Source organism: Peromyscus eremicus, chromosome 3 (assembly GCF_949786415.1).
Source record: "Peromyscus eremicus chromosome 3, PerEre_H2_v1, whole genome shotgun sequence".
In the NCBI taxonomy this organism is placed as follows: domain Eukaryota; kingdom Metazoa; phylum Chordata; class Mammalia; order Rodentia; family Cricetidae; genus Peromyscus; species Peromyscus eremicus.
Window position 1 is genome coordinate 1,948,683 of NC_081418.1, and position 24,814 is coordinate 1,973,496.

The window sequence follows — 24,814 nt, forward strand, 5'->3', positions numbered from 1 at the left end:
TGGAGAATTCTATAAGCCTTTGACTTTCCTGTAGCCTTGGATGCTGGTCACCTTCTGCAGTCTCTAAGCAACTTGATAACAGGGTTCAGGTGCCTGTCCCCCACTGAGCTTAGCATAAAGCCTTATACTTAGAAGGTGTCAAAGAGCACATGTTGAATCAATCATTGGAGCACTAGGCAGAGTCATGGAGTTAGTGTCAGAATTTTCAATTATTGTCACTCCCGTCAGACATCTTTTAACCAATATTATGTTAATCGCCCATTACTGACTGCTATGAGTTTATTATATATGCAAAGAACACTAAGTATATTGAAGACATCATCAAACATATATAGAATGACAGTGGTGAATTGAAGAGGTAAAATGCATTAAAAGCCCTAGACATGTTAAGACATTTTATTCATTTGCATTGTGATTACATTAATGTGAAAAAAATGAGTGCCTGACATGCATTCGCAGGTGAAAAGTAATTGTACACAAAAATATGTTCATACGTTTGAGCTTGAGTGGGAATAAAGATGAACTATTTTAGCACTGTGACTACAAAGCTGATAAGGCTTTTTAAGAAAGAAGTGAGATTGTTCTTGGCCATAAAAGAGACTCCACTGTGGCTTCTATGTGTGTGTGATTCATTGTGACCCAAATAAGTTAACTATCTATGCATTTCCTATGGAAGGTATACCCTTCACATCCTGCTCGAGTGTTTCAGCTGCCATGGTGAGCCTATTCCTGAAGCCACTTTGAATGAAACTGGTCTTTGGACTGTGTGTGGACTGCTTTAGATGTCCAGTTTATTTTCTTGGGGATTAAATGCACAATGCTGATATTATCCTTTGCTCCGGAACAAAATGCTTCTCAAATTTCCACATGTAGATGTCTTGAAAAAAAAATATATATATATATCCCATAGCACTGTTCTATCTAGAGCAATTTAATGGTCTTTGAGTGAATTCAGTGTATGAAAATACAAGTTTATAGAAAAAGACCAATTAGAGAATTGTGATTTTTTTAAAAAATAATCATTATTTTTAACTACCAGTCTCCCTTTATTTAACTGCCAGTACTCCCACTGACTATTTTAGTTCCCTAATATACTTTTTTTGTGAATATGTGCACTACATTGAATGAGACAAATGTCTGTTTTAATTCAGAGGTTTGGGTATCAAATTTCAGCTATATTTTGTTACTAAAAATAATTTTTAGCACTTGATAATATTTGATTCTTTTGAAAGAGTCTTTCAAGACTTGTAGCTAATTTTTGGGTATTTATCAAGTTCTGTCATTTTCCTTCTGAACTGATGGAAATTTTCTATGTTTCATGTTACTCTTGTCTTTTTTTCTTCACCCCATGGGTGAACATGTCTCTCCCATTTGAACAGGAAACCTTCCCTGAAAGGAACCCTGATTTGTATTTGTTTTCTTCTTCATCAGTTAAGGAAATACTTTTTGATCATGTGGCATGAGTAATGCCAACCCTAGAAATACAAGGAGAATTGGTCATTCCTACATTACCCTTATTGTGACTGACAGTTACTGAGCAGTCTTTGTATGCCAGGATAAATGCTTTCTGTGAAGTTATTTTAAGCCTTGACTTTAACCCTATGAGGTGAATAATAGTTGGGGATGATAGAGAAGTACATCATTGATTCATGTGTTTTGTCAAAGTAAGCACCCACATCAGTCTCAGACTTAGGCTCTAAGGCCCCAGAGCCTGTGCTCTTGACAGCTCAACTCTACTTTATACAAGTAAAAAAATTCATCACAATAGTGATCTACTTTTCCTTAGTCAGTGTTTCTATTGCTATGAAGAGGCACCACGACCACAACACAACAACTCTTACAAAGAAAACATTTAATTAGGGCTGGCTTACAGTTCTGAGGTTTAGTTCATTATTGTCATGGCAGAGAGCATGGCAGAATGCAGGTAGACATGGTGCTAGAGAAAGAGCCAAGAATTCTACACCTGGATCCACAGGCAGCAGGAAGAGACAGTGACAACTGGCCTGGCTTGAGCTTCTGAGACCTCAAAGCCACCCCTAGTGACACATGTCCTCCAACAATACCACACCTACTCCAACAAGGCCACATCTCCTAATAGTGTCATTCCCTATGGGCCTATGGGATCCATTTTTATTCAAACCACCAACAGACTTCATGTAGGAAAAGTAAAAAAATATTTAACGATATAATAAAGAATTGGATTTAGTGTAGGAGAGAAGAAGGGCCTCTTTGGAAAAGACATAGAAGATGAACCCCAAGGGTTACTAGAAGTTGGCCCAGGAGAAGGATTGGATTCACCCAAATGTAATTGCATAGTGCATGCCAGTGTCCTGAGTAGGAAGTGTTTAGGTGTTTAGGAACTCAGTAGCTACACTGTGACTATGAGGAGATGCAGGAGTAAGGAGGGGAGGCAGGGAATACAGAATGGCTGACCTCACCCCACAGAGGCACAGTTCATTGGACAGTGTAACTTGGCCATGATTTTAATTAAATAGGATTCTGTTTAACTATTATCCATCTACAGATGACTTGAAACTAGCCAGACCTTTTTTTTTTTTTTATGCAGTGGAAGGTGTTAACATAGACTCTCAAAACTGGACAAAGTACAGAATACGTGTGTGTGCAGTACTCAGCCATAAATGGGCTATCTGTATACATCCTTACCCCTCCACAAGGTTCAGAGACCATCATGCAAGAGAGGTGTAAAGGTGATAAGAGCCAGAGCTTGGGGAGCACCAAGGCAAAGCAGTTTCTTCTGACCGTGACAGGTCTGCTATACTCATGGACTCACTGCAGCTGTGGTTGATTGCACAAGACTTGTGCAAAAACCAACCCTTGATCTTGTCAATATCCCTGCTGAGCGTAGGGGGATCATAAGCCTCCATCCCTAGCTGAGGGACTATTGACAGTTGATGGCTTCTAGGAGAGTGAGAGTCAGTTTTCTTTAACTGTGTGGCCCTAGTTGGTTGACCACACTCCAGTGGTTGGGTCCATACCCATGAACAGCACAAATTAGATTCAGTGGGTTATCTACATGTAAAAAAAAAAAAAAGAGGATATGAAATTAGGAGGGGTGGAGGTGGGAGTGGAGCTAGAGGAGTTGGGGAGGGGATAGCTAGGATGAAAATACATTGTATACATATATGACATTCTCAAAGAATTAATAAATATGTATTTTAAAACTAGCTATATCAGAAAGCCAAAGATGTACAGACATAAAATATTTGATCCTATAAGCCCCTTTTTTCTTCTGATGCTTCTTTTTCAACAAAAGGTCTCCAGGTTAGTCTGGAGTTTGCTATCCTCCTACCTCAGCTGGAGAAGTGGTGGGATTTTAAGTGTGTGCTACTGTTCTAAAATGGTTAGTTATTGTGTAGATTATGGCCACATTTCAACTTCCTATTAACATGGAGGCTGGGGCTCCGTGAATGTTTTTATTGTGACTGCAAATTGTAGTGCTCTTATTAGATAATGATAATCATGGGAAGCATGAAGGCAGCTGCCCAGATCCCACACTGGAGAAGGCTGGTAAATTCTGAACCCTCCGGGATGTCAGGGCTGAAGAACTGCTCTTCTTCCTTGTATTTAGGGTTGGTTTGTATTGACCTTTTTGTTACCACCCATGACTACAACAAGCATATTATCATAAGAATCCACTTATTTAGTCCTTAGAGTAATAAGTGAACCCCATCTACTTGGGAACAAACTGAAGCTTAAAGGCATTTATTTGTCTAAGATCATAATATCATAAAATGTGCAACTAAGATTTTATTGGAGAGTTTATGTTTTTTTACTGTAGCACTTTGAAATCTCAGAATTTCATTGTAGGCTGGAATCATGGCTTAGCAGTGAAAAGCTCTCTATTGTTATAGAGGAACTGGGTTTGGTTCCCAGCACTCATACAGTAGTTTACAATTGTCTGTAACTCCAGTTCTAGGGGATCCAATGCCCTCTTCTGATCTCGGAGGACACCAGGTGCACATTTGATACATATACATACATATAAGCAAAACAGTCACACACATAAATAAATCTAAAACCAAAAACAAAACAGTAATGCCCTCGAGTTACCATCAGAGCAAGAGCAGCTTAGGAGAAGGAGCTGCAGAAGGAAGAATTGTTCCAAATTTGCTGAGCAGTGGCTGAGTGTTGTATCCAGAGCTGTGTAATCAGAGATGCCTCACAGGGCATTACTCTCACAAGTGAGCTGGAAAACTGAAGAACAAAACATTGGCTGGCCAAGGGCAAGAATCACAGTGCATGTAGGACCCACAGACAAAGATTTTAACCCGTGACTTATTAGTATAATTAATGATTTGTTGTTTTCTTGCAAATGAAAATGAGTTTGTCAGATGTAGTAATTGAGGGAGCTAATTACACATAGCTGCACAGGCCTGCCTCGGGCAGAACTGGGTGTCTTTTGGCTTTCATCTGTAGCCTCCTTTCTTGGCAGCACTTCCGTCCCTTTATAACCCCGTCTAGACCCCATGTGCCCAGATTGTCATGCTTCCCTTATCATTCCCTTGCAGGAAAAAAAAAAATCAGTGTAATGAATGAGTTCACAGTAGGGTTGATTGGTAATTTAATAAACTTCATGGCCTGGAAATTTTTGTATTTACAAAGGGGATTTCACTAAATATGATGTGGTATCCTGGACTGGAGACTGAGGTGGAGCGGCATCATCAGAAAAGCTGGCAAAATTGGAATGATGATTTCTTGGTGTTAAATGAACCGTGATTACATTCGTGTCAATATTGGAATCTGGATGAAGGGTATATGGGACTCTCTTGTACGGTCTTGGTAACATTTCTATATATCTAAAATCATCTAAAAATAAAGTATTATCCATTTATAGAATGGATCTTATAAAGATGCCAAGTAATATTCAGAAATAAATTATGAAATTTAAAATATAGAAATCATACTACAGAAGGTAAGGCTATTTCTGCAGCTTTTCACGTATTTATTTGCTAAAAACTCTTGGTCAGTAAAACATTAGCTATCACATTCTTGAGTCCTGTGGTCTTTGCACGTTAGGAAGTATGTCTGGGTTAAAGGTATTGTATCTATTCTTCCCAGTGCAATAAATGACTACTGAGCATTGGGTGGGTCAGTGTCTTTGAATTGAAGTTGCAAAATAAGAAGCACAACCATTTTCCCCTCCTGGAGAGGGGTGATTGATTCTGAAAGTCTGAATTAAGCAAACATTCACTGATGATCTGGGAAATGAGTAAGAAAGACCAGGGTTACTGAATTGCCACTGTTTGAAACATCAGAAGAGTAAAACTCCTCTGGGTTTTAAATACTCATGTAGGCTTTGTTCTTTATGTAATGGTGGTGTGGTGGGCCATCAGTATTCTTTCTGTGACATAATTTAAAGGGATACGTGCTTGAATACATACATTCAGCCCAATAACCGTAAGAATTTACTGTGTATAACTCTAACAATGTTAAAACTGGGTGAGTATTGAAAAGTCACGTTTTTCCTTTTGGAATAGATTGGCTAGTTAGCAATTTGTCAGATGAGATGTAATAGAAGCTTGTTCTATTATTTATATAAATTGATTGGTTTGGCAGTTTCTACAACAATAAACCAAAATGAACTACAGAAAATGAATGTCATTCTTTTAACCTTATACAAAAAGGTCGAATGTTTACAGGAAGGCAGAAGTTGACATTCCAAGAGCTCAAGCTGTACTGGACAGTCTTCCTTGTAGAAAGTAGTTGACATAGTGTGTGTTCACTGGGACACAATGTGATGCCTGGCCTTTATTTTCTTACTAGCTGTCAGGGCTGGAGCTCATAATAATAATAAAAAAAATTTAAATAAAATTTTCTACTACTTAACTTATGTGTGTGTATGTGTGCGTGCGCGTGCGTGCGTGCGTGCGTTCGCACATGCATGGGTATATTGGCATGTGCATGTATATGAAGGTGCATCCGTGTGTGTGTGTGTGTGTGTGCGCGCGCGCGCGCGCGCGCGCGCGCGTGTAGGCCAACTTTATCTTCCTTAGTCATTCTGCACAGCATCAGCATCATCATTTAGTCATTGTTTTTGTTGGTTTTATTTGAGACAGGGTCTCTCAGTGAACCTGGAATTCACCTGTTAAGCTAGATTCGCTGGCCAGTGAGGTCCAGGGATCCGCCTGCCTCTGCCTCCCCAGTGCTGGGATTGCAGGTGTATACTGACACTCCTGGCTTTTGACATGGGTGCTGGGCATCTGAACCCAGGTCTTCTTACTTGTATAGCCATTTGAGCCATCTTCCAGCTCCTGTGACTTTACATTGGATCATATTGCCATCTGCTTTTGTCTATAGTAAAGGATTGCTTTTTGTAGAAAACTTCCTGAGAGGAGATGATTAGGTATTTGCCAGAACAGGGTCCAGAAATGGAGTCACACAAGGGAATTCTGAGTGGTGTGAGAAAACAAGAGTCTTGTGACCTCATTTCTTCAAAAACCACAGAGTTAATCTTGGAATGTGCTTCCGCGCTCCTTCCAGGTGAGAGTGAGTTCACTTCAGATTATTCATCACTGCTGACTATTGTTACTTGTTTATATGCCTCTGTGGAAATTTATGGGTTTTTTTGCCTCGTGTGGTTTGTCTGGCACATGCAGCTTTTCCTTGTGATTATACACTTCACTCACGTGACTCTTCTTAACCCTCAGAGAGTAAATTGTCTGAGGCTCTGAATAAAATTGGCTATGGCATGAGACTTTAGTTCACCTCATTTTTTAGGCTCCATTTTCCCAGATTCTACCACCTTCAGAGTGGAACAGGTATCCATACCTTCGCACAAAGGGGAAAGAAGACTTCAGGGGTTCTCAGGCCTCTAGTCTTTATTTTCCGATCAGTTGACTCCGACTTTAGATTAGGATTTTGATTTTGAGGTTTGGCAGGTTACCTTCTATCTCTGTCAACCCCCATTTAGCCACACTAGGTTTTCTTCAACAATATTCTGCTCAGTTCCAGGAAAAACCTTTTAAATAAAAAATACTGTATACTTTAACTTTTACTACCCTAAGAACTGTGTTAGCCACACAAACGAAATGTTCACAGAAAATGTTCTGACAACTTCCCCAAAGCCGAGGCTTTAGAGCCTGTAAGGGCTCTTTATACAGATGTTAAAAGCATGCTTTTCCTTCTTTGCCAAAGCAACTAGGAAACTGTGTATACGTGTTCTTTAGAAATTGATTTCATTAGTAAAGCTGATTGGCTTTTATGGGATATTATTTATTAAGCATTTAGAAATGAACTAAAATTGAAATATTTCTTATATATCAAAATGTTTAGTACTTAGTTTTATAAACAGTAGGTTCAGTCTCGTTACTGTAATTTTGCTATGGGCTGAGTCATAAATCCATATATTAGTGGTCCTTAATCTCAGGAATTTGATGCTGTTCAGAAACAGTTTTTGTTAGCATACCTAGTATCTAGTAGTAAAAGGCTAGAGAAGCTACTTAGTGGTCTAGGGTAGACAGGGAGAGTTCCCTACAGCAGGGGATTAGCCAGATCACTGTCAATAGTGCCAGTGTTGAGAAGTTGCTTCTATACCAGCCTGTAAATAAATGCCTCTCCCAAAGACACTTTGAAAAATGCATCATTTCAGGAACTCTTAGGCTTGCCAGAGAGTCCTGCTTCATTAAAAAGCTGTTCTTTAGCTGGGAAGGTGGCCCAGCTGGGAGAAGCACTTGTGCCAAGCCTAATAACCTGAGTTCAGTCCCCACAACCCACATGGTGGATCACAGCAAGTTTTCTTCTGACCTCCATACACGTTATGACATACATTTACCTCTCTGCCCCTCCACCTACTACACATGCAAATAAGTAAATGTAAAAAATATTTAATTAGATGTACATGGAATTTGCATCTACAAAAGAAAGTGAAAATTTGAAATAAATGGGACCACAAAGATCTGTTTTGATCTTTAGTTAGGGAAAGGAATAGAACAACTAGCTGGCTGGTAGTAATGATGCTACAGAATGTAAGATGTTACTGAAGGGCCAGGACAGTATACTCTGGCTCAGAATAAACATACAGTAGTTTACTTCTTAGGGTGTGGATGTCAAAATGTATAACACTTAATTTTGAAAACAGTATGTTCAGTGTAGATACTGTAATTTTGGTATGGGTGGAGGTCCTACAAAACAGTAGTTTTCTAGCCGTGCTGTAAGGAGTATCAAGTACACCAGCTCTCATTGAGGATGGGCCTGTTCATCTCTACATTTAAATACGTTTCCATTCCTAGAATCACTAGTCTAGATTATTTAGCCTGAAGATACATTATTAAAACATGAGAAGTACTTCTGCCTAGCAACTGTTGACTTACGTCACCCACAATGGCCATCTTCACTCTTACTGGCCCTTACCCCTCCTTTTCTCAAGCTTTCCCTGCGAAAGCCTGTGGTCTAGCACTGCCCTTAAGGAATTCCATATTTCCTCCCTGGTGCAACTGTCTGTTTTGCGTTAGGTTACTATCTTAGTTAGTGTTTCTATCGCTGCAATGAAACACCATGACCAAAAAGCAAGATGCAGAGATGTTTATTTGGCTTACACTTCCATATTGCTGTTCATTATTGAAGGAAGTCAGGACAGGAACTCAAATAGGGCAGGATCCTGGAGGCAGGAGCTAATGGCCATGGAGGGGTGCTACTTACTGGCTTGCCTCACATGGCTTGCTCAGCCTGCTTTCTTATAGAACTCAGAACCACCAGCCCAGGGATGGCACCACCCACCATGAGCTGGGTCCTCCCCCACTGATCACTAACTGAGAAGATGCCTTACAGCTGATCTCATGGAGGCATTTCCTCAACTGAAGCTCCCTCCTCTCTGATGACTCTAGCTTGTGTCAAGTTGACACAAACTAGCCAATACAGCTACTAACAGCTCTGACCAGACATTTGCTGACATTTGGATTGTTCCAAAATCGGGCTGGCCAGGAGCAGAGCCAGCGATATCTTCTCCACACTCTCCCAACATGGCAGCCCTGCAGCTTGCTTGAAACAGTGAGGAGCCTGAGTTTATTCTGCTTCTAATAGTCCTAAGTAAATGTATTTGTGGGAGAAAAACAGACAAAAAAATCAGCCTTCATCCAGAAAAACATCTTAAGCATTCTTCTTGGTTAATTCAGTGTTATAATTTATCAAAAACCGTACCTCCAACTGTTCTCGGGTGTACTTGGAAGAGTTGTAGTCTTGCCTGAGCAGGGCTAAAGTTCCTCTCTACTTATGCTAACTAATTTAAGGGGACTTTCAAATCATCATTACATCAATAATTTAACATATTTTCTTTCATCTAAATGTGTCCTGGGGCAGGTACGAGACAACTCATGTACTGTAAGAAGAAAGAGTTCTTTCTTGCAGCGCTCAAAGTTACATACAATCTGCAGAAATTAAACTTTAGCTTAATTGAAATTTGGTTGTAATTTGAGATTTTATAGCTTCCTTGGGCCACCTGCTGCAAATTTTAATGAACCATTGAAGGATTACAGCATTTACAAATGCCAATTTAGTTCTGTTCTCTGATGTTGCAAACATCAAAACACTTCTTTTTGTTTAATGTTTACCTCACAAAGTTGCAGATATCCCCCAACACACCTGTCCACCTTCCAGAATGTTTGCACTTTGATTTTTTATTTGTTAATGTGTGTTATATGTACACACTGGAGTGGTGTGGTGCGCTTGATGATGCCTGAGCACAAAGGCCAGAGGAGGACTGAGCCTGCGGTTAGGCTGGTGGCCATCAATCCCTGTGACCCTCCTGGTTTTAGGTGTGTGCAGTTGAACCTGGCTGTTTCCATAGGTGCTGGCCATGTGTGCTCAGGTCCTCACACTCGAACAGCGGGTGGTCTTATCTATTGAGCCATTTCCTTAACTCTAGCTTTTGTTTTTAATAACAACTTCATTTAGATATAATTAACATACCTCAATGTCAACCCTTTAACACATGATTAAGTTTTCTTTACTATAACCACAAAATTATGTAGTCTTTATTAAAATTTTCAAAACATCTTTTCTCACCCCAAAAGATGCCTTGTACACATTAGCAGTCACTTCCACTTCTCTTTCCCGTATTTTCTGGACCCAATAACTGACCTCCTCTCTGTACATTTGCCTGTTCTGGACATTTCATGTAGATGGAATCACACAATGTGTAGCCTTTTATAACTAACTTTTTTCATTCAGCGTATGTTCATGGCTCCTCAACATTATAACATGAAAATTAAGTACTTCGTTCCTATTTATGGTTGAATAATATTCCATTTTATGGATATGCCACATTTTATTTAGCCATTCATCTGTTGGTGAACATTTGTTTCTACTTTTGTCAACTATTTGTGATGCTCCTCAAAATATTTGTGTACACATTTTTTTGTCTGAACATAACAATTTTCAGTTGTATGTGTGTGTGTGTGTGTGTGTGTGTGTGTGTCCCCAAACATGTGTGTCTGTTTCCATGTGGAAGTCAGAGGTGAATGATAGGTACCACCCTTTTTCACTGTCTACCTTCTATTTTAAGACAGAATTCCCCTCTCAGCTTAAGTTCACTCCTTAGGAAAGTCTGACTGGCCAGCAAGCCCTGGGAATCTCCTGTCCCTATGCCAAACCTTCAGAGTGTTACGTGAGTACTGTCGTGGTTGGCCTTTTGTGTGGGTGCTAGCGATCCGCACTCGGGGTCCCCTGTTTATGCAGCAAGCACTTTATCATGTCTTCACCACAGGCTCAGTGGCTCTGTTTTTCTTTACCTCAATGCCACACTGATTTATTTACTATAACTTCGTGGTCAGTTTTGAGGTCAGGAAGTACAAGTTCACGAATTCTCTTCTTTGTGGAAATCATTCTGATTCTTCAGAGTCGTTTGCATTTGTACTAGAATTCGGGACCTGTTTGTCAATTTGAGGGTTTTTTGAGATGCATTGCACTTAGCCTGTAGATCCATTTGGATATTATTACCATTGTACTTCTCACGTTGCTGTGACAGCAACAAGTAAGGGCTTGTTTTGGCTCCGTCTGAGAGTACAGTCCTTTCTGGTGGAGGAGGCATGCTCTCGGGAACATGGTCCAGCAGGTCACATGGCACCTGAGTCAGGAGGAGGGAGGAGTGGATTATGGGCCCGCTTTGCTTTCTTCCTTCTTCCTTTGTGTTCATCCAGGACTCCAGCTCGTAAGACTGGCTTCACAAACTGCACTGGAAAGTATGTCTCCTTCTGTTATCCAAAAGATGTCATTGATTGTGTAAAGGTCATATTTCTCCAGAGTGTTTTGGAATTCACCAATGAAGTGATCTGGGCTTAAGATTTTATTGTGCAAGTTTTGGGATTTTGATGTGTGTGTGTGTGCCTGTTGGTGACTGCGCATGTGCACTGGTAGTATGTGGAAAGAGCTTATATACAGAAGCATGTTTCTCTGCCAGACAAGTGGGTTTTTTATTAATTACTTGAGAATGTCATATAATGTATTTGATCATATTCATTCCTAAGCCTTCCCCGCAACTCCTTCCAGAAACTCCCTCTATCTCTATTCCCTCAAATTGTTGTCATCCCTTTCCCCACATAGGAGCAATACCCTTAGAGAAAATTGACCTTTCTTTCCTTGAATCCATCAACTATCAGTAGCTGCTCAACTAGGGCTGGCAGCTTATCGGCTCCCACCCCTACCCTCCATGATGGAATGTGGACTGGATTGATCTGTGGTGTTGAGAGAACAGCATAGTTGTGAGTTCATGAGTGCAGCTATGCTGTCCTGTCCAGAAGACACTGACATTAAGTGTTGAAGCTGGAGGTTGATGTGGATTTCTTCCTCAATAATTTTCTGCCTTCGTTTTTGAGACTGAATCTCTTGATGAGCCTGGAGCTCACTCAGTAATTAGATTGGCCGATTACCAGTCCAAGGGGACCTGCCTGTCTCTGTCCCTCATTGCTGGGGTTACAGACATATCCCTCGTGCCCAGATTTTGTGTGGAGCTGGAATCACAAACCTAATTCCTCATGTTTGTATGTTTGCAAGCACTGTATGACTGAAACATCTTCCAAGTCCCTATTTATTTTTTTAAGTTTAAATTGCAATGTCAATCTCTTTTACATAAAGAACTATTTACATTTTTTTAACTTCTTGGATAAATTTAAGCACTGTGTATCTTTCTAGGGAAGATATATATTTCATTCTAGCTCTCTGGTTTCCTGTAATATGACTTTATGCTCCCTTGTATGCCTTATTTCTTTAAAGTTAGAAATAATGCCCCAAGGCCCTTCTTCCTTGCAACCCCTAGGCCATTCTGAGGTACACAGTGGGTTCCCATTCACTGCAGAATCAAGGGGTGGATTGTGTGGATTTTGTTGGTGTTGTTGAGCCAGTGATAGCTTTGATATCTTGACTCTGGGTTGTTTTTCTTGCTACACTTTCTCCATCACTTCCTGAGAAAATGTACATATGAGATGCTTGATTCCTTCCCTCTGAGGGACAGATGTGCTGGAGCCACACTGAAATTAAAGTGCTGTTTTCTGAAAAGTGTGCTGGCCTCCAGGTGGCAGACGCCACACCTGGGAATGTTGTATTTGATTTTGAAAGGTGCCCTTTTCTTTTCCTGGAAGTTTTTGGATCTTCCCTTTATCCTTGTTGGCTTTCAACTTTCTGACCATTTTATAGTGAACAGAATGTGTCTGCCCCACTTCCCCTGCCAGGTTCTTTCTGACCATCTTTCTCCCTTCAGCCCCAGGGCTCAGTTCCATCCCTTTCTGACTCAGTTTCTGGAACAGTAGCTCAGGGTTGTTAGTAGTTTCCTAACATTTGTTTCATTTTACCCATACAAACACTCCACTTATGTCTATTCTCAGATTGTCATAATTACTCCCTGGCATACCTAGTCTACTTGTATTTAACAACTAAAAATAAGTATTATACCCATATTTGAAAGTTTCACTGAGTATTTTCATACTGTTTTTATATGATCAAGTCAGAAACCATTAGAAAACAGTCTCAAATCATGATTATTCTATTTATATAACTGATTTTATGTGAAAACTTGTCAATACTTCATTATTTGAGCTGTATAGATACTTCAGAAAAGCAACTTTACAGATACTAAACAATAATATAAAATCCCATAATAAATATTAAAAATAAATTCAAATTCCCACGAAGTGCTCGTATACCAAAATAAATTCTAAGTGGACAGAAGAAGCTTTAAAACAAAATGTATGCAAATATATATTTAGCTGAGTTGAGGATGAGAAAGTACTTCTAAGCATGAGAATCTTGCAGCAATATTAAGAGGGATTTGAAACATTTTATTACTTGAAAATTTAAAACATTTTTCTTTTTCAAATTTTAAAATTGTTTTATTTCATTTGTTGTGTGTGTTCCTGTGTGATGTTTGTGTTATGGGTGTGCATCTGTAGAGGTCAGAGGACAACATACAGGAGTCAGTTCTCTTCCTCTGCCGTGTGGGGTCCGGGAGTTAAACTCAGGTCACTGGGCTTGAGGAAAGTGCCTTTACTTGCTAAGCCATGTCACCTATCCCTAAAACTTTGTCTTAAAAAATAAAAGTATAAGGACAGCAAAAGACCAAGAATAAACTTCATTAGAAATATTAGCAACAAATATGTCAGTGACTAATAGCCTAAGCCCTTAAGGAATTCTCATAAATGTGTTAGGAAAACATGAGACTCTGTAGCACAAGTATGGACATGGATAGTTTTCAAAGCTGTATGTACAATATAACCAAAAACTCCCAAAATATCCCCACAAATACCCAGAGGTTAGAAATTAGAAGTAACACAATGCCACTTGACTGGAAGGGACGGCCTGGCAGGGGTGCTGGAGATGAGCAGTCTCTTGTTTCCTGATAAAAAGGGAGAGGTTGGGGAGATGGGTCAGTGATGAAGAGTACTTGCTGCTCTTCCAGAGGGCCTGAGTTTGGATCCCAGCTCCCCTGTCTGGTAGCTCACAACCATTTGGAATCCAGCTTCAGAGAATCCAGTGCCCTCTTTTGGTCTTCATGGGCACATGCAGACAGACACTCACCCAGACACACACACACACTCAAATGGAAATAATCTGTTTTTTAAACTGAGAGAGAATGGTACACTTTTCCTGATAGGTTGTTATATGAACTGTGACTCCCAGCTTAGTGAGCTTGGGCTCCTGTTCATAGGCTGGGCAGCACATGCAGGAGATTGGTTCCTCAAAGGGCTTCTTGTGACAGCTGCCTCTCCCATATGCACCCATGATGTCTTGTGCCACCAAAGCTTTGGTGTCTCTTACTCTTCTTTTTACCTCCTCTGCTTTAGTAATATTTGTATTTCATAATTGTACATATTTGGGTATAAACTGATTATATAGCCCATACATACCATGTGGAATAAGTAAAGCAAGCTAGTTAAGATGTTTATCACCTAAATACTTAGCACTTCTCTGTGGTAAGCATATTTGAACCCTCTTCTCAACAGTTTTGTAGTGATGATTTGCTCACTCCCTGTGCTGTGCAGTAGATTTGTGTTTTAAATTGCACTGCCTTTCCTGACTCTGGTACCTTTTGGTGCTCATCACCCATACCTCCCCCAGACCCTGTGACCACCATCCTGATTGCTCTTTGTGCTTATGCTTTATAGTTATTACAAATGTGATAACAGAAATTCTCTGTGCTTGGTTTATTTCACTTCACATAAAGTCCTCCAACTCCATTCCTCTTATCACAAATGGCAAGATATCTTTCTATAAGGCCGAATTACATCCTGTTGTGTGTATATGTGTATCATATGTTCTTTATTCCATCATCAATTTCAGAACATTTAATTTCTTCTTTGCTATTAGGGCTTATGAACATGGAAAAGCAAGCATCTCTTCAACAAACTGATTTCAGATTTTCTGAGTTAAATCCCAGCAGTGGTATAGCTGGATCAAAGGATAGTTTATATTTATTTTTTAACAACTTCCATTCTGTTGTGTGCTATGGCTATGATTTTATATCCCTATCAATTCTGTGCAAAGCTTCTCTTTTCTCCAAGATTGTATCAACTCCTGTTATTTTTGTGCTTTGAGAAATTGTCATTCTAGCAGGCATGAAGTGCCATTTCATCGTGGTTTTATCTAACATGCATGAAGTGTCGTTTCATGGTGGTTTTAATTTGCATTTCCCGATGATTATTGATCAGCTCCCATTTGAAAACAACTGCCTAGGAAATTATTCACGCAGATTCAGCCACCAGTGCACAAAGAGGCCACTACAGCTGTAGTGCAGCATAGGAAGGCTACATCTCAAGTGAGTAGCAGAACTTGGCATCATCTTGTGTTCTATTAAGGACCATGGAGGCTTGCATCAAAGTCTAGTGAGCCCGTGACCCCAGACAATGTGTAGTGGGACTTCAGTCCCTGTTTCTAGTCCCTAAAAGGATCCCACTTGAGGATTTGAGGTTGAAACCTAAGTTGTAATGGAGGCCTCAATATGTTGGAGATGGCAGGACCATGACGTAGTCACTGAAGAAAGCTACAGGCATGGGTGGACCCACTCTGGAAGTGGCTATGTGTGCTGCCAGTAGCAGAACCCAAAGAGGCATGTAACTATTTTGGAAACCGGATGAGTCCATCATAAGTCTCAGATGCCAAGCATGTTGTTGTAGGGTTTGCTGTTTTCCCTGCTGGACTACTTGCTTTGCTTTTATTGTCATGCCCTCCTTCCTTCCTTTTGGAATGGGAATGTTTATTCTATGGTTTATAGGGACTCACAGTTAAAGAGATTGTCTTGAGTCTCAGTATTGACTTTAAACCTTTTAACATTGTCCAGGCTGGTGAAGACCATAGGGACTTTCAAGATCGACTAATGAATTCGGCATCATGAGTTGAAAATGAGGCCTTAGGGGAAAGGAGAATGATGTTATGATTTAAAGTGATGTGTTTGAGTGTCAAGTTGAATTGTAATGTTTAATCTTCATTGTTAGCTTGACTGGATTTGGAATCACCATGGAGGCACACCTCTTGGCATGTCTGTGAGAACATTTCCAAAATGTTTAACCAAAGAAGGAAAACCCATATCCTATGACAGGATTTCTGTCCAAGAATTCAGTGTTCTGATTTGACCAGCAAGGCTAGAAATTGCACTCTGTATTAGAACTTCTTTTGGCTTTGACTTTGCCATAAGCATTTAACAGTCTTGCCTTTTCACTCTTTTAATATCCAAAATAGGTTTGCTATTTTGGTGTGTGTGAGTGTGTGTGTGTGTGTTTAAATTCTCTTTCAACTTAGTATCAGTATTTTCTGAAATAACTAGTTAGAATATCATTACCATAATTCCTTATATTTTTATTGAAATTTTCATAGGATTGATCCACCCTGAAGAATACTTTTCAATCCTGTATCACAAAGCAAACACTTGGGTAAGGTCAATATAACCCTTGACCCATGGTGCAAATCCCTATCTTCCCATTACAAATCTGCTGTTTAAACTTTAGAAACTATCCAGCTGGAGCTGGAGGTGCAGCTCAAGTGTGGTGTGTGCTTGCCTATGACTAGCATAGCTCTGAGTTCCATCCCCAGCACTGCATGAAGCTAAGTATGGCAGCAATGCCTATTATCCTGGCAGTTTCCAGGTACAAACCGGAGGACCAGAAGTTAAAAGGCCATCCTCAGCTATGTAGTCCAGGTTGTAATACATGAGATCCTGTCAGTTTATTTTGTAGATTAAGAAAAGGAGACTCGATCTTAAAATTTGCCGGGTGTTGCTGGAGAATTTCTCTCCAGCTCCCGCCACCAAGTCCCGCCAGTCCCAGAGCCCATTTATAAAATAAACATACAGACTCTTACATTATTTAAACTGCTTGGCCATTAGCTCAGGCCTGTTATTGTCTAGCTCTTACTCTTATATTTAGCCCATTTCTATTAATCTTTATTTTGCCACATGGCTCATGGCTTACTGGTACCTTACATCTTCCTTGTCCTGATGGTGGCTCGCAGTGTCTCCCTCTCAGCCTTCCACTTCCCAGAATTCTTTTCCTTGTCCCGCCTATACTTCCTGCCTAGCCAATGGCCAATCAGTGATTTATTTACTGACCAATCAGCAACACACTTGACATACAGACCATCCCACAGCACTTCCCCTTTTCTTTTCTTAAAAAGGAAGGTTTTAACTTTAACATAGTAAAATTACATATAACAAAACAATTATCAAGCAAGAATTATAGTTACAATATTAAAGAAGAGATCCTATCTATCTTATATTTGTAAGTTTAAGGTTTTATATCTAACTTATCTTTTATTATAACTAAGGAAAATTGTAAGTATCTAGTCTTTAACCATATCAAAGACCTCAGAAGGATATATTACTACCTGAGAAATGGAGAAGGATATAAGCAACTTTTAGGAGTCTTGTAGGGTAGACAGAGACAGCTGGCAGCCTGGACAGTCATTTAAAGTTCTCTTGTAAAGTTGGGGCATCTGTCTTCAGCCCACAGGCCTAGAGTCTCTTATTCATTTTTCTCTGTGTCCTGTAGAATGTCTGGCAGATTTCTCTGCAAAGCAGGAACCTGAAGGACCATTTTGTCAAGCAAAGTTCAGTGGTCACCTTTGTATGGGTCCTGCATGTCCAGTTGATCAGGCAGTCCAGGCAAGAACAGTTTCTTGCCCAAATGGCTATTTTTGTCAAGGTGAAGATAAACTCCGTATGGAGTGTCTTCGATGCCCATCCTCCTCTCTGAAGTAAATCGGTGCTGTCAGGAGCAGACATGTCTCATTGTCCAGAAAGTCTAAATTTTTAAAACATTTTAAATGCCATATTCTGTAGGTCTTTGAAGTGTTTGAAGACTACCTATCTATCTGAAATATAACTATGTATATCTAGAAGACTTAACTAACATGGCTACAAATATGATTATCATAGATGACTAATTATTAATCTATTTTTTAATTATCCATTATAATTTTAAATGAGTTACATAAACATAATATCTCAAATAAGAATAGAAATATATATATACAGTATAACAAAATTAAGTTTAAATTTGTATCAATAAACTAAAATCTATAGCAATGTAAAACATTTTAAACAAGTTGTTATTATTTAAAAGTAGGTTCATTAATCTACCCTTTTATCCTATTATATCTAAACTATCCCCCTTTTTGTTTTAGAAAGAGATTGTATTTATAATCAACCTGATTTAAATAAAAATATTTTTTTTTCTGTCCCATATCAGAGGGCTCTTTTGATTTGGGACATAAGAATCTCTTAACCATTTTTTTTTTTTTTTTGAGCAATATGTCTGGGTTTAGAGGGGGAGTGAGCCAATTCCATCTCTAAAGCCAGCTTGGTATATTTGGGAATTTGGGCGTAGCTTTTCTTATTACTTCCTGCTGGAGGGGGGCGCTGTATCTTCTGGAGACAGAAAGAAAATTTTAGGATCATGGAGTAGTCCGTGAGGCTGTATATCTGAGCCAGTTGACTTGAAACCATTTTGGATGTTGAATCATCTGGGCCATGGTGTCATTGGAGACCTTTCAGGGGGTCTTGGCTGGTCAAACCTGATGTATCTTAATCTGGAACAAATCCATAGTCTCTGGCTTTCTGTGGAAACAAGAGCAGAGACTCTTTTCCAAAGCAACATATCCTTATATCCAAATTTTGAAGTCAAGGTACCTTTAAAATATATATTTTGGCATAATTCAACAGCTTTTATAATCAAATGTTTTTCTGCAGTTACGAATATCAAAGAGAACATAATCCAGATTCTCTGTGTGGTAGTCATCTTTATGTGGCTTATTTTTTTATATTAGCTTGAGCCTATTCCTTTTAAATTGCAGCCTTCTAAACCTGAAACGGCATAGTGGCTGCTGGCTCCGCCCACTTTAGCTTCCCAACATGGCGGTGGTCCGCTTTTTGCCAGCTCTGGTAGCCGTAACTCTCAGAAATAGTGGGTCTATATTTTTACCAAAGTAGCGTGTAGCCCAGAAACCTCTTTTTTTGTTTTGTATTAGCAAAGGCTAAATCCATCACATAGTTTAATGTGCTACTTGCAGAGGCCTCATTCCCATCATACTGCAGGTCGAGAGCGCATGTTAGGAACCCGCCAGTAGCTCAAACCGGCAGCTGCCGCTTATTTGAGAGAGACAATTAGGAAGCTGTTTTTAGGTCCGTTTTAGAATCTTTTTTCTAAGTTTTTAGGTGGAAACTCTTGCCCCACGTTGGGCGCCATTTGTTGCTGGAGAATTTCTCTCCAGCTCCCGCCACCAAGTCCCGCCAGTCCCAGAGCCCATTTATAAAATAAACATACAGACTCTTACATTATTTAAACTGCTTGGCCATTAGCTCAGGCCTGTTATTGTCTAGCTCTTACTCTTATATTTAGCCCATTTCTATTAATCTTTATTTTGCCACATGGCTCATGGCTTACTGGTACCTTACATCTTCCTTGTCCTGATGGCGGCTCGCAATGTCTCCCTCTCAGCCTTCCACTTCCCAGAATTCTTTTCCTTGTCCCACCTATACTTCCTGCCTAGCCAATGGCCAATCAATGATTTATTTACTGACCAATCAGCAACACACTTGACATACAGACCATCCCACAGCAGCCGGGCGATGGTGGCGCACGTCTTTAATCCCAGCGCTCAGGAGGCAGAGGCAGGCAGATCTTTGTGAGTTCGAGGCCAGCCTGGTCTACAGAGTGAGATCCAGGAAAGGCGCAAAGCTACATAGAGAAACCCTGTCTTGAAAAACCAAAAAAAAAAAAAAAAAAGAAAAGAAAAGGAGACTCAACCAGGCAGTGGTGGTGCACACCTTTAGTCCCAGCACTGGGGAGTCAGAAGTAGGCAGATCTCTGTGAGTTCGAGGCCAGCCTGGTCTATAGAGCAAGTTCTAGGACAGCAGGGCTACACAGAGAAACCCTTTCTCTAAAAACAAACAAGCAAACAAACAAAAAAAGAAAAAGAGATGCACAGAAGCCAAATGACAGGGCCTGGATCATGCCAATAATGAACAGGAAACCTAATATAAAAGCCCTGTTTCCTGTGTGAAGCTGGAACTCTTTCTCTTTATCATGCTTGGAGGTGAGAGCTCAATACTTTGCATGGCTGTTTCAATACAAAATTACCTTTTGTTTCATGTACTTAAATTATTACTAATTTAATTATTAAAATATCTATATTTAGTATTTACTTAAATTGTTGCATAAATTCTTTGTTCTTTATCTTGCTAAAAAAAATTATACCTTACTTGAAAATAAGACATGTGGTGATCTCTAAGGGCAGACAGACACTGTAATTACTGAATAATAGTGGGAATCCCTGCAGGTGTCACACAGGGAAGTGAGCCCTGAGAAGAGATGAGAATGAAAACCCCATGCAGATAGACTTTGTCAACCTGGATCAGACTTCAGGGAGTCTAATGTCAGGAAATTCATTGTCAGCATCTTTAAAACACAGTACAATTTGGGAAAATGTTTCCAGGCAACAAACAGACTAATTCCAGGTGCACAATAATGGTTAAGGTGTGACTATGTAGAATCTCTTTTATAAAGTATGTGTGACCATGAGGGTGGGTTCTATAGCTAAAAGGCCTAGAATCTAGTGTGGTCTCTGACTGATAGCATAGAGGTCAGCAGGCCATAAAGTATGTGTGACATCTCCACTAAGGATGGGTAATGGTCTGGGGGGGAAGAGTCTGGGATAATCATTCTGGGGAATGTGGTGAGGTCTCCCTCTATAGCAAAAGGATCATCAGGTCATTAACAAAATCCACTCTCAGCTTTCTGGATGGAATGCAGGTATTTGATTTTTATCTCCTCCCTTGAGAAGATACTCCTGTGTGATTAACATTCCTGGTTCTTTTAGTACTTCTCTGTGAGTACAAGGACCTCTGTGTCCCCAACAGATAATCACCATCATACTGAAATCTCTTGTTTTCTAGGACAAAAGCATTTAGCTGTTTGACAGAAGGTAACAATGCTATGGTTATCAACAAAAGAAAAATGGAAATTTGAAAGGAAAAATATTATGAAATATACACACTGTACATCTACAACCCCAGCACTGAAGAGGCTGTAGGAGAAGGCTCTGAGTTTGAGTCTAGCCTGGGCTATGTAGCAAGACAGTGATTTAAAAAGAACCAGATGCTGGGCAGTGGGGGTGCACACTAATCCCAGTATTTGGGAGGCAGAGGGAGGTGGAGTTCTATGAGTCGGAAGCCAGCTATAGAGCGAGTTCCAGGACAGCCAGGGCAACACAGAGAAACTCTGTCTTGAAAAATCAAAGAAAAAGAAGGAGGTAGAAAAGCGACTCAATGGTTAAGAGTGCTTACTGTCCCACAGAGGACTGGAATCCTCTGCAGGGGTTTCCTCCTGCCCACACCAGATGGCTTACTATATGTAACTCCAGTTCCAGGAGATCTGATACCTCTGGCCTGTGTGGACACCTGCACCTTTGTGGTACATATGAACACATGCAGGCACACATACATACACACTAATAAAAAATGCATCAGTCCTTTGAAGAATCGGCATAAGTCAGTACCCTCAAATTAGAAAGCACTGTAATTTGAAGACGACATGGACACAATATTTTTTGTTTGCTTTTTTTGAGATATTTTATCAAACACAGATGACCTCCATTCTGTGTATTTCTGAACTGTGTCTTGGCAGTAGTTTAACATTCTGATATTATAAGAGGGTAACTTTATATAGCTGATTAATGACTATCCTTTCCAGCTGTGAAGGAATAAGTCACTGTAGCACCTCATGGGTGCAACAGCAGAGAAGGGAGGAAGCAGCCACCATTGTCCTCAGGAATAAGATGGAGCAGCTGCTACTGTCCTTCACGTTTATGTGAGCAATTGAATCATTCCATATATAAACAATCATATAAATATGATTTATTTCACAAATAAATAACAATCATATTAAACCTCTTTTGCATCCATTCTTTGGTAATTATTGTATGGTAATAATGCACATAGAAAGCAAATTTTGAAGTGAAAAATATAGTTTTGACTTCCTTCTATGTTCAAGTCATGTGACTGGTTTCTTGATGAAGGTATTTTTAAATTAGTGATCCCCCTCCTCCAGAAGCTTGAACTCTTTTGAGAGACTTAAGTATCTAAAGAGTGAATATTAATATTTTTTAAGTGACAGTAGTTATTTTAAGTTATCTCTCTTCACACATGGAGTGTGAAAGCCAGATGCTTAAAGAAGTGGTCCAGCATCTGACAGCACATACTTGGCAGTGTGTGGTGTTTAAAACTGGCCCTTCTCAGTGTAGCCAGAGCCTCAGCCCTGCACAGCAAGTGCACACATTTAGTGCTCACATGCCATGGCCCACAGCTACTCCAGGAGTTCAGTTAAGATGATACTGCCTCACATAACTGCACGAGCTATTTTTAAAAACTGAATGTGGTGATTATAATGAACTTCTTCATTTGGGGAATCTATAGAATTTGTCAGATGATAAAATTGAACAGCCAAACATGATTTTAAAGTTACTGATTTAATAGGGACTCTTGTTGGCAGGCTTGCTTTAGAGATCTATATGTCTTCTGAAAATGTAAGTACTCATTAAAAACATTTTGAGAAAATTGTCTATACTCCAGAACACTGAACAATGAGGATATTTTCTGATCTCATCTGAAAAAATTACTGTTAATTACAGAAAATTAAGCACAAATAGTACCAACATAGTTATTAGCACCACAGATTTGATGAGTTTTTCTCCAAAAGGAACTATAAATTATATAACATAACAATTATGATAGTGAATAAGACTTGTCACTGTATCCCGTGGGTATCTACTCTTAAAAATATGGGGTATATATTCCTGAAAACATATTGTGGGTTAAAAATTGGAGATCTGCCTCTCAGAGTCTTTTAATTCCTTTAACATTTCTTGAGTGTGTGTGTGTGTGTGTGTGTGTGTGTGTGTGCGCGCACACACACACACACACATCCATATTATAATACATACATTTCCATGGATTATTTAAAGTCAGACTATCATGAATAATTTTGTAGATCTAAACATGTTCTGCATAGGCCTGACATCACCAGCACTGGTGGCCTGTGGAGGACAGAGCAGTCATCTCCTGGGATGAAGCAATGAGGCATGTGTGCTCGCCACCTGGGTCTCTGCTTACTGCAGACCTTGAAACTCCTCCTATAGGGTGGGACATATCTATGTGACAGTCATCTGAGTGTCCTAAAGGTTTATAAAAGGAATGGCACCCGTGATTATCATGTGTACTGTGGCTGAGAATAGAGAATAGGCAGGTGTTAATGTTAGTGTTGATTTGTTTGTTGTTTTCCAGGCATGCTCTCACTGTGTAGCCCAGGTTAGCCTCCAACTCACTGTGTAACTCAAGATTTGCCTGATTTTGTGGCATTCATATGTTTTGGCTTTCTGAGTGCTGGGAGTATTGGTATACGATGCCACACCAGAGCTGGTATTTTAAAAAACAAATTTCCTATGGTTGCTGGTTTTGTGGCCAAGATTCTAACTAGAACCAGAAAATAAGGTGGTTTATCAATAAGATTAAACTAAAGGTCCTAAAGGATTGAAGTAGGGCCCAAGCCAGAGCAGATATGACTTTAAAGGACAGACCCTGAAAGCAGGCACTTTGTCAGCAAGGGACAGAAAGCTGCCAGCCACTTGTCATTTGAGTTGGGTTAGTGAAAATGTAATATGGTGCTTAGAGGATTCACCACTGGAGTTCTGACATCATCTCCAGTTTTGTGACATTTGTAATCATGCACTAGTTCCATGTCTCAGGAAAATGATAAGAATTTTACAATCTTCACAGAGTTGATGTCAGAATTGAGTTAATTTAGGTAGAGCCCAGAACAGTGCCTGGCAGGTGGCAAATTTTAATTCTTAATGGATGTTACAATAATAACCATGGTGTATACCAGCTACCCTGTTATTGCTATAGCTATTGCTTTTCCTAAAGAACTTGGGATAATTTCATGGAGCACATGGCATGCAATACTCCTTGAGACAGCTTTTAATTGCTGAGCCATTTCCTCAGACAGCAGTAACTAATGAGAACCTACTCAGTCCAGTTGCATGGATCAGTGCCCCCCGAGCACTTCCTGGTGCCTCCCTCCTGTGGCTCCCAGGGAGAGTCCTGCAGGAACCACAGACCTGAAGTCAGGTCCCGTATGCCTCTAACAGGCTGTGTGGCCTGCAGTAAGTCTTCAGGTTCCTTATTTCTGTGCTGTTGAGAGCTGGAATAGCCCAGTGGCTTTCCAAAGGCCTCAGGAAGATGTAGGGAATGGATTATGCAGAGCATGTGGAAGAGGGGCTAATTCTTCAAAAGCAGGAAGTTCAGGTTTCCTTCTTGGAATTCCATATGCATTTGGTGAATGAGAACCACTACTAAGTAAGCTTTGGCTTCTTTGGAGTAAATACCCAGGAGAGGTACAGCTGGGTCATATGTTAGGTCTGCTTTTAGTTTTGTGAGGAATATCTGTGGTGACTGCCACAGAAGCTGGACTGGTTAACATTCTCACAAGTGGTGTGCACACCATAATGTCTACAACCTCACCAGCATCTACTATCCTGAGCAGGTAAGATGGAATCACAATGTAGTTTTCACTTGCATTTCTCTGGCCAGTGGTACTGAGTGGATTTCATATTTCTTGACTATTAGTATTTTTAAGAATTGTCCATCCATTTCATTGGCCCATTTGTTATCTGAGTTATTTAATTTTTTAGGGGGTGCGTGTGTGTGTGTGTGTGTGTATGTGTGTGTGTGTGTGTGTGTGTGTGTGTGGGTGTGTGTGCTCTTTATCAAAGAGATCCTTGCACATCAATGTTTTATTCATAAGGCATTATTCACAGCAGCTAAGCT

At 39.9% G+C, this 24,814-nt stretch overlaps 1 protein-coding gene across 1 annotated transcript in view; it reads left to right on the forward strand.

Annotated features, from left to right (window-relative positions):
* The window catches only part of LOC131905583 (reelin-like), a 112,033-nt gene that overhangs the window by 22,793 nt on the left and 64,426 nt on the right, over positions 1-24,814 (forward strand). The gene's annotated exons all lie outside the window — the stretch shown is intronic.